The following is a 6,809-nucleotide window of genomic DNA, read 5'->3' as shown; positions in this document are numbered from 1 at the left end:
GAAGTTACTGAATCATTGCTTACAGAGACTATTTATAACTTTGTACTATTAATGATTGGAAGTTACTGAATCATTGCTTACAGAGACTATGTAAAACTTTGTACTATTAATTATTGGAAGTTGCTGAATCATTGCTTACAGAGACTATTGATAACTTTGTACTATTAATGATTTGAAGTTACTGAATCATTGCTTACAGAGACTATGTAAAACTTTGTACTATTAATGATTGGAAGTTACTGTATCATTGCTTATAGACACTATTTATAACTTTGTACTATTAATTATTGGAAGTTGCTGAATCATTGCTTACAGAGACTATTGATAACTTTGTACTATTAATGATTTGAAGTTACTGAATCATTGCTTACAGAGACTATTTATAACTTTGTACTATTAATGACTGGAAGTTACTGAATCATTGCTTACAGAGACTATTGATAACTTTGTACTATTAATGATTTGAAGTTACTGAAGCATTGCCTAAAGAGACTATTTATAACTATGTACTGTTAATGATTGGAAGTTACTGAATCATTGCTTACAGAGACTATTTATAACTTGTACTATTAATGATTTGAAGTTACTGAATCATTGCTTACAGAGACTATTGATAACTTTGTACTATTAATGATTGGAAATCAACTCAAGAACAATTAATACAATGCTAAGAAACAAATATTATGACAAATTTGGTTATCTATAAAAACAAAATAGCTTTTATTAAACAATTTTTACGCTTGTTTCTAGTTTAATTATAACTTTACTAAAATGTGTATAAAGCACGACTAAAAGAAACAATAAAAGAACCGAGGGTTTATGGTCCGCGACTCTTACACCATAAACGCACTCCGCTCTTTGGAGCCGTATATGTGTTATAAGTGTAACGCTCACATCCTACTATTCGATCAGCCAAGATTAAGCATCCCTAATGTTGACGATGAGTGCTAGACTAGCTGTCTTCCCTCTAGTCTACCAGTTCAAAATTAAGACAGCTGTGTTTAAAAAGATCGTGTATAGCTTTTCGCGAAATTCTGAAAGAAACAACCAAATAAAACAATAAACTATATCCACTTATTCATATTGTAATAATACTCAATGTACTAATATTATACTATTCTCCATAAACATTTCCCATGAGATATTTGCTGTTAATGTTTTAAAATATAAAATAAGTGTTTGATATTTTGCCAGCGTTATTTACCAATAGGTTAGTGCTTTTCCTAAATATCCACAAGGCTAAAATCCGGGGTTCGATTCCTCTCGGCGAACAGAGCGCAAGTAGCCTATTGTGTAGCTTTGCGCTAAAGCACCTAACGACATCAACTTAATTATCCAAACTTATGGTATAACAAATATATTTTCATCTCTCGTATTCTTTTAAACAAATTAGTAACTTTTATTAACTTCATTATAAGTTCATTTTAAAACTTCAAACGAACAATGAATGCACTGTACAGAATCCTATGTGTTTTGTGGCTTGGCATGGTCAGGTGGTTAGGGCACTCGACTCGCAATCTGAGGGTCGCGGGTTCGAATCCCCGTCCCACCACATATGCTCCTCCTTCCAGCCGTGGGGGCGTTATAATGTGACGGTCAATCCCATTATTCGTTGGTAAAATAGTAGCCCAAAGTTGGCGGTCGGTGTTGATGACTAGCTGCCTTCCCTCTAGACCTTCACTGCTAAATTGGGGATGGCTAACGCAGAAAGCCCTCGTGTAGCTTTGCTCGAAATTCCAAACAAACCAAACGTATGTGTTTTCATACATTCTAATAAGTTTTGCGTCTTTTGGGTTGATAAAAAAATGTGTACGCAATTTTAAAGCGTTTTCTTTGTTGCCCGAGATATCTTTTTTATACACCGTATTTTAATAAAATCTTAGACATTTACTCTCTACCCCAGTAACCACTTTAACTGTTTTATAAGTTTAGAGATTTCAATCTCACCAGTAAATAAGTACACTTATTCTTCGAAAAGATATGGCTTTCATCGACACATTCACTTTCCAAGTCTTACTTCCGTTTATACAATCACCCAAAGGTTTGATAGAATACTCATTTTTAAGTTTTGTTTAACATTAAGGTGTTGACACGTGAGATGTTTGTTTTTATATTAGGTTTTGAAAATAAATGTATGAATAGCCCCAGTATGCTTGAGAGCTTATAACGCTAAAATTCTTGATTCAGTACCCACGGCGGGTACAGCTCAGATAATTCATCGCGTAGTTTTCCCTTAAAAATAAATCGAACAAACAGAACAATACATATGTGAAACAGACGTTTTCACAAGGAATGTTCATTGTTTTTCATGTGTGAAGTCTCTTGCTGATCAGAACAAACAAAAACATTGGATGTGGGATTTTCGACATAATCGGCACCTTATGAGCACGAGGACTAAACAGCCTGGTAAGGGACGCCCTAGTTTTTATATATAGTCGTCCCTAGTCTAGAACTAATAACCAGAAGAAAGGTAACTATCAGTACCGGCCGCCACAAGGGCTTTCTCCAGATATTTGAGAGGATTATAGAGCGTCCACGGCTGAAAGTATGGAATGGGCTCAATGACGTTGATCTCGAAACTCGGACCCTTCTATCCGCACCTGCCATGTTAATCACTTGGCCACGCCCATCCCTTCACAAACCAAATTTCATTATCATAGAGACAAGTCTATAAAACACAAATTGCACGCAGGTATCAGGGATTCTAATATTAGATTAGGTATCTAGTTGTTTTGTGTATTACGATTTACCTACTAAGGATTCTAATATTAGATTCGGTATCTAGTTGTTTTTTGTATTACGATTTACCTATTAAGCATTCTAATATTAGATTAAGTATCTAGTTGTTTTTTGTATTACGATTTACCTATTAAGGATTCTAATATTAGATTAGGTATCTAGTTGTTTAGTGTATTACGATTTACCTATCAAGGATTCTAATATTAGATTAGGTATCTAGTTGTTTTTTGTATTACGATTTACCTATTAAGGATTCTAATATTAGATTAAGGTATCTAGTTGTTTTTTGTATTACGATTTACCTATTAAGGATTCTAATATTAGATTAAGTATCTAGTTGTTTAGTATTACGATTTACCTATTAAAGATTCTAATATTATATTAGGTATCTAGTTGTTTAGTGTATTACGATTTACCTCTTAAGGATTCTAATATTAGATTAGGTATCTAGTTGTTTTTTGTATTACGATTTACCTATTAAGGATTCTAATATTAGATTAAGTATCTAGTTGTTTTGTGTATTACGATTTACCTAAGGAGATGTTCCATCTCTCATCATTATATCCGTGCTTCACTTAAACAGGTTCTATATTTATAAAATGTAATCCACAGTTTAGTTTTATCACATAATGCTTCTTGTGTCGAATAATAAACCTCCTTAAGGCAAAGTTTCATTGTAATATGATTACACAAATGTTTGTTTTCTAAGATATCTAAAGTAAAGTGGGATCTTATTAAAATATACTTTACTTTCGTGAAAGGTTAAAATTGTCAGTACTTAAACTCTTGTAGCCGAAATTCTAGAACATTCCACAGAGAGAGTAAAGGCTTTCAGAGTCATAATAACGTTGTATAAGTAAAAGCCTTAACATGATAACAATATGAATTGTCCCTTCCACAACAGGATATTCCTCGCGTAATAGGCTTTATTTAAATTATTCTGTACGTTGATAATTGTCTTCTAGTCACACTACTGATATATAAGTGCGTAAACTATAGAGACTTGTGATTTAATTTTAAATGTTTTTCTCAGCTTGTAAAGTTATTCTGAAACGTGATGCAAGACATAAAATGTATTATTCTTACGTAGCTGATACTTTGTTTTCCTACCAGTAAAGAGTTATAATAACTCCACATTTTACTCATGAATTATGTTAACTCCAAAGACAATTGCTTGGAAAGGATTTTACTTTGAAGGTTATGCAGTTAACCCTAAGCTTGCATTTCAAGAAATCATCATAATACCTACAAATGTGATAAAATATTACGTTATAAGGCACTCTAATGGGATATTTCTTCACACTTTTTAGGCCTATATTTGGTATTTTTCCTTTTATTTTTAGAAAGTTTCGAGTAAAATGAGTTTTTTTATAGAAATTATTGCAACCATAAAATGAGATTTTATACAGGGAAATTAATTTTCCCTTCTGCTTCCGATAGGAAGATGAGCATCCAAAATTTACCACTTTCATTTATGGAGAGTAGATGCAGTGAAGGGTTTTAAATAGTGTAAGAAGTTTAAGAGTTTCAGATTTATACGTTTTAGCTAAATTCGGTAATATAATAGCAAACAACGAACAATGATAAGTTTTGCTTATTTTTTACTTATTGTAAACGGCAATGGTGAATGATTGGACACGACTATAGAAACATGCCTAATTCTTAAAGCCATAAACAAATATATTAATAGATAAATTCGAAAATCTGAGAGACGTATATTCTCGTAAAAGCCCAAAATGTTCTATTTAGCCAGACTTACCTTGTTAATAATTAGAGATTCCTCCTAGTTTAAAAACTGTTAACCGCTAATTCAATAACTTGAATAGTCCTCAATATCAGTGCAACCAACATCAGTTAGTAACTTTCTGTTTGATCCGTGCTGGCGTCTCTCAAGAAAGCTATAATGGTCGTGGCTTAATAACAACCACTACCAAGCGTGCAACGATGAAAGTGATTACTTAAGCCTACCTGCAGGAAAATCCTGAATCTGAGCGATACATAAAAAAAAAATATGTTACCAAGGTCGACAAGAGATTTCACTGGGAAGTATCTTTCCACTTTAATTATGTGTGATTTCGAGAAACCTGAGTTTGGAGGAGTGGAGATAACACAGGAAGGGCACTATTTACCTTGGAAAATTACCATAGACAACTTTTACATGGCTGGTTCTCTCTCTGTGTTTTGTTGTTGTTCTTTGTGCAAATTAATTAAAACATGCAAAATATTGGAAAGTGAATAGGAATTTACGTAACGTTGTAACTTACAAGATTATAACACCGAAATTTGATTTGATTCTCAATTCTAGATTGTATAACAGTCAAACTATGAAAATTAAACCATAAATGTGATAGTACTAAGTTATACCATATAAATGCTTTCTTCCATCCTCAAACGTTTTACACGTGTGCTAAGTTTCGGCCTTAAGCCTACATCAGGTACAATTGAATAGATCATTGATGAAAATAATAACAAACAATAGAATGAACACTCGTATATATAAACTAACACGCAGATCACGTATACACCAACGATCACCTAGGTAACATAACAAAAGTAGACATAATATTAGAAAGGAAACTTAGATATTTCATTCATAGCACTTCCTGTTTTCTGATCTAGAAATATTTCAAATATTTCAAAACGAAACAATATTTTAATTTATCTATAGTAAAAAAAGGGAAACATTTGATATTATGGATATTTGAAACTATGATGTAATGGCATGGATGTTGGGACAGAGAGACCAAGACCTCCAAATCAAACTCCATCATAAGTGAATTAACACCCATTTTGATTCCCCCTATAAATAGGTTACAGTTTCCCCAATTTCAAGTGAATTTTTGTCCAGAATAATGACTCGCCGTATACAGATGAATATTCTAAAATTGATCTGGTATCTGGAGATATAGTGGTAAAGATTAGATAAAAGATTAGAATCAGGTAAAAAAGAAAAAGAAAAAGCCACGTAAGTAGGTCATTAAATTTCTTATTTTCACAGTAACTTCGCTTGTGTTTTTACCTTGATTTCTATCACATCTTAGGCCTCAATCTATAAAATCCGGCCAGAGTTGCTATTATAATTGTAAAAGGTTTTACAGGACAGCATGACTTCAAACCTTCACCCCCCCCCCCACACACATACATTTTGATTCCGACTGTGAATAATTAACATAAAAGCATGCTTTCTATGTGTTATCACATATCTATCCATAGTTCATACACGTGTTGTATTTTTTGTATAATCGTGTTGTTTAAAGCTAATCGTCGTGTTCTGAAACGCTGTATCTAACTTTAACATCTTGCTGCCTTTTTCGTTTTATACGTTTTTCTTAACAGTGTGAACGTGACTGATATGATCATTTACCCTATTTATACAGTATGTCCTCAGGATATTAAACAATGTTCTATTTTAGAACTAAAATTATTTTCTAAAAAACTCCCTTGTGAACACTGACTTATTTAAGATAATGCTTATTTATTTCCTGATATTTTAGGTGGCAACTTTATCAAGAATATAATATATATAAATTGTGTCGCCGAAGATGACGTTATTTCTTTATATATATTTTAACGCGCAAAGCTACATATTGGTCTATTTGGCTATGCCCATCACAGGAATCGAACACTGATTTCTAGTGTTATAAGTTCTTAAGATTACCGCTCAGCCACCATGGGAAGGGGCAATGATAACTCCACGTGAAATCTCAGAGAATAGAAGAAAATAGTTACAAACATTCTCTGAACTAACACGAGATTTCTTTGTATGTGAAATTTATTTTTTAAAACCAGCCCTAACATTCTTTTATTTGCAAATGCAGGACAATCACATATTTTAAATCTGTATGCGGTGCAAGTGAAAAATGTGTAAATATATATATATTATGTCTGGTAGTACAAAACTATTAGTTTGTTTCAACAGAATAATACAAGTGGAAAAATATTAATAAAAATTGAAGGTGTAGGAATGGGTGCACCAAAAAGTGAAGAAACAATGTAGGGATGGGCATGGTACAAAGGGGGGAGGGGTGTCCAACATCTTGTCCATGACCTATTGCGTTTTATTTTTTCTA

General features: G+C 32.7%; 1 protein-coding gene across 1 annotated transcript in view; it reads right to left on the bottom strand.

Moving 5' to 3' along the window:
- Nucleotides 1-4,679, bottom strand: part of LOC106462615 (chorion peroxidase-like) — a 30,792-nt gene extending 26,113 nt beyond the window's left edge. Inside the window, exon 1 of the mRNA XM_013922558.2 lies at nt 4,499-4,679. The gene's annotated coding sequence lies outside the window, so the exon portion shown is untranslated. The remainder of the gene's footprint in view (nt 1-4,498) is intronic.
- Between the last annotated feature and the right edge of the window lie 2,130 nt (nt 4,680-6,809).

The sequence above is a fragment of the Limulus polyphemus genome, unplaced genomic scaffold (genome assembly GCF_000517525.1).
Source record: "Limulus polyphemus unplaced genomic scaffold, Limulus_polyphemus-2.1.2 Scaffold1208, whole genome shotgun sequence".
Lineage (NCBI taxonomy): Eukaryota > Metazoa > Arthropoda > Merostomata > Xiphosura > Limulidae > Limulus > Limulus polyphemus.
The sequence above is the reverse complement of the archived record's forward strand: the minus strand, read 5'-3'. Positions and strand labels throughout refer to the sequence as shown.